At 43.2% G+C, this 3,870-nt stretch overlaps 1 long non-coding RNA gene across 1 annotated transcript; it reads left to right on the top strand.

The window, feature by feature from the left end:
- The first annotated feature begins 1,899 nt into the window (after positions 1-1,899).
- On the top strand, positions 1,900-3,518 carry LOC139318146 (uncharacterized). Its single transcript, XR_011600498.1, has 3 exons — positions 1,900-1,997; positions 2,902-2,977; positions 3,460-3,518. It is a non-coding gene; the product is annotated as an uncharacterized lncRNA (long non-coding RNA).
- The last annotated feature ends 352 nt before the right edge of the window (positions 3,519-3,870 follow it).

The following is a 3,870-nucleotide window of genomic DNA, read 5'->3' as shown; positions in this document are numbered from 1 at the left end:
CGAACTGCTGGCAACGAGCAGAATCAGCCGGGAATTCTGCATTTTAACCACTGTGCCACCATGGCTCTATTTGCCAGGTAGACACAGCCATACAGCATAGCACAGTGGTTAGAGTGCAGTACTGCAGGCTACTTCTGCTGCCTGCTGGCTGCCTGCAATTTAGCAGTTCAAATCTCACCAGGCTCAAGGTTGACTCAGCCTTCCATCCTTCTTAGGTCGGTAAATTGAGGACTCAGATTGTTGGAGGCAAGAAGCTGACTATGTAAATCGCTTAGAGAGGGCTGTAAAGCACTGTGAAGTTAGTGAGATTCAAACTGCCAAATTGCAGTCAGCAGAAGTAGCCTGCAGTACTGCGTTCTAACCACTGAGCCACCACAGCTCTCTCACAGATCACCACAAATCCAGGAAATCCAGCAACCTCTCTCTGGAGATCCCACGAGAACCCTTGCTGATATCCTTTATCTCTCTGCATCTTTATCTATCTTCATCTTGCCTGAATCAGAGACTAAGACAGGCTGACTCAGAGAGCAGCAATCTAGCTTTTCGTTCCCCAGCCTCTACCCAAGTGAAGTGATGCTCAAAAACATTTAAATCTGAGACCTAAATTGCTGGAGAGGAGAAATCTTTTTAATGTTTAATGTTTTCTTCTGCTGCAAGGATGATGGGTTATAAAGAGTGCATTAGGGGTCTTTGGGTGGGGATGGGACAACTTGCCATTGTCAACTCACTGCGGCAAGCTCACTGCAGCCAACTCGCCACGGCCAACTCACCGCGAGACAACTTGTTGCGGGACAATTTAACAATTCTATTTATTTAAAATAAATAAAAATTCTTTTAATTTTTTCCATTCACGTTTCATGCTGTCCCTTCTTTCGCATCCTTTCTTTAATGATTCTATTCCACCATTTTTGGGGGGGGGGGTATTAGTGTAACTCTTATCCCGCAGTGAGTTGGCCATGGCGAATTGTCATAGACCCCATTGGGTGAGGCTCCAGGTTGTTGGGTTAGTTTGAGCGAGAGAAAGAGGAGAGACATGGAGGCATCTGAATCAGGGGTGAAATCCAGCAGGTTTTGACGGGTTCTGGAGAACCGGTAGTGGAAATTTTGAGCAGTTTGGAGAACCGGTAGCAGAAATTTTAAGTAGTTCGGAGAACTGGCAAATTTCACCTCTGGCTGGCCCCTGGAGTGAGGTGGGAATAGAGATTTTGCAATATCCTTCCCCCAGGAGTGGGGAAAGAATGGGGATTTTGCAGTATCCTGGGGTGGGAATGGAGATTTTGGAGTATCCTTCCCCTTCCACGCCCACCAAGCCACACCATGCCCACCAAGCCACACCCACAGAACCGGTAGTAAAAAAATTTGGATTTCACCACTGATCTGAATGGACATCTGGGGAAAGAAGGGGCTTCCCTCATCTGTTTCAGCTGCCTCCCTGGCTCCATTTGAGGGAACCAGCCTCAGGCCTACATCGAAATATTTCTTTATCAAGTCATGACCTCCTAATTGCTTGATATTGCTCATGGCTCTAAACCAGGGCTCTCCAAACAGGGCAAATTTTAGACTTGTGGACTTCAACTCTCAGAATTCCTGGCTTAGGAATTCTGGGAGTTGAAGTCCACATGTCATAAAGTTACCAAATTTGGAGACCCCCTGCTCTAAACCAAGAGTCTCTTTTCTGAAGCACGTGTGCTGAATTCTTGACAGAAAATCTTTACTTTCATAGTGAAGGTAGACAAAATCCATTTTTGGGTACGTCTCTAGCCTTAGGATGTGAATATAAAAGAAGCCAGTGCTTGCTCTGTCCATCTGTCTAAACTACCTATGATCTGTCTACCTGTCTGTCAAATTTATAATTTAAGCCTGTTCTAAAAATCTACCCCTTTCCTATTGATTCAGCTATCCAGGAAAACCAAAGTCCATTATCAGCCCCAGAAATTCACAAGGCGACTTGGAACCAATCTTCACTCCGACCAGCAGAATTTACACGCTTATTTGGGGTGTGTGTGTGTGGAATTATTATGTACGTCACCTTGAGCTTCTAGGAAAGAAAAAAAAAGGGACAGGTGGTATTCAATTGTTTGAAAGAATGAAAGAAAAGTGGGGGATTGCCGGATTGCTTCCTAAACAACATAAATGATGAAATATACCTGGTTTTCCCCAAAATAAGACCCAACCAGAAAATAAGCCCTAGCATTATTTTTCAGAATGCTTGTAATAAAAGCCCTACCTCCAAAATAAGCCCCAGTTAAGATCATGAACCAGACAGAGGTGTTTAGTACTGTATTTCCCCCCAAATGAGTCCTAACCGGAAATTAAGCCATAATAGAGCCTGGATAGCTCAACAGACTAAGCACTGTAATTTAACACCAGCTGTCTGCAATTACTGTAAGTTCGAATCTTGCCAGGCTCAAGGTTGACTCAGCCTTCCATCCTTTCTAAGGTAGGTAAATTGAGGACCCAGTTTGTGGGGACAATAAGCTGACTTTGTATAAAAAATATACAAAAGTATGAAGGCTATTGCTTAATGCACTGTAAGCCGCCCTGAGTCTCTGGAGAAGGGCGGCATATAAATCAAATTTTTTTAAAAATGTGACTTTTGGAGCAAAAAATTAATATAAGACCCGGTCTTATTTTGGAAGGGGAAACACGGTATCAGTTCTTACTCACTGCAGACATTTTTCAGGTTTTCCTTCAAAAAATAAAACCAGAATTGTTTAGCTTCAAAACCTGGAGCAATGTCCAGTTGGTAGCGGCTGTGTTCCAAAATTATCATTAGTGCTAGAACCAGATTGGGGGGGGAGGGGTCACTCAGCAGCCAGAGCCAGCCCCCCCTGCCCCCCCAGTAAAGTCATCTCGGGACAAACTGCTTTGTTTTTGAGCCATTCCTGTCCTTCATTTTAGGAGAAGCAAAGGCAGCTCCGCGAACTGAAGTCTGCTTCTCTGCGTTTTGGGCAAAAACTTGGGCCCCCAACTACAGGTAGTCCTCGACTTACAACAGTTCCATTTAGTGACCATTCAAAGTTACAACGGCACTGAAAAAAGCGACTTATGGCTGTTTTTCACACTTACGACCATTGCAGCATCCCCAGGTCCATGTAATGAAAATTCAGATGTTTAGCAACTGGTTCATTTTCAAAGGCCGGTCCTTTGATATTTCCAGGCCGGTCCAATGGGCCGGATTTAAGCACTCCACGGCTTCGGCCCGCAGACCTTGAGTTTGATACCCCTTGTATAGATCATTGCTCACAATAAAGATTGTATGGGTGGAAGGTACAGAGTCATTTGGGTTGACTAGCATAGTTTTTTTGGGGGGGCAATTACTCAAGATATGCTAATTGGCCTGAAAAACCTATTAAGGAATTTTCACACCACATTAGTATAATAAATGGCTGCTGAATTACAATTATCTATAGGAAATAGAGGATAAACTAATATATTAATACTTAGTCATGTTTTTAGTTTCTTTTTAGGTCAATATCTGCGAAGGCCAATGACCTACATGAACAATTACCTCACAGTTTAACTCCATTGCTCTCCACATTGTCATTTTGGACAACGATAAAGGAAAGTTTGGGGTAAAGTGCCAGCATGCAGATATCACAATACCTCACTTCTAGATTCATCTGCTGTGGCTTTAAATGTCCAGAAGTGATGTCTGGAAGACATGATGATCTACTGGAAATAAATAACTGAAATTTAATCTGAACAAGAAAAATGTGTTCGGTGTTGAAAACGGGTCATGCTTGGAGCATTTAAGAAATTTGAAATCTTCCTCCATATCCCCAGAAACAGTGTCCGCCATTGATTAAACACTTATGGGTTTTGTGGTCGCTGCCCACTATCGTGTTAAAATAGGCAAATCCTAAATAT

Source organism: Pituophis catenifer, unplaced genomic scaffold (genome assembly GCF_029215685.1).
Source record: "Pituophis catenifer annectens isolate HBS135680 unplaced genomic scaffold, rPitCat1.0.hap2 SCAF_6, whole genome shotgun sequence".
NCBI classification, from domain to species: Eukaryota; Metazoa; Chordata; class Lepidosauria; order Squamata; family Colubridae; genus Pituophis; species Pituophis catenifer.
Note: the sequence above shows the minus strand (reverse complement) of the source record. Positions and strands in the feature narration are given on the sequence as shown.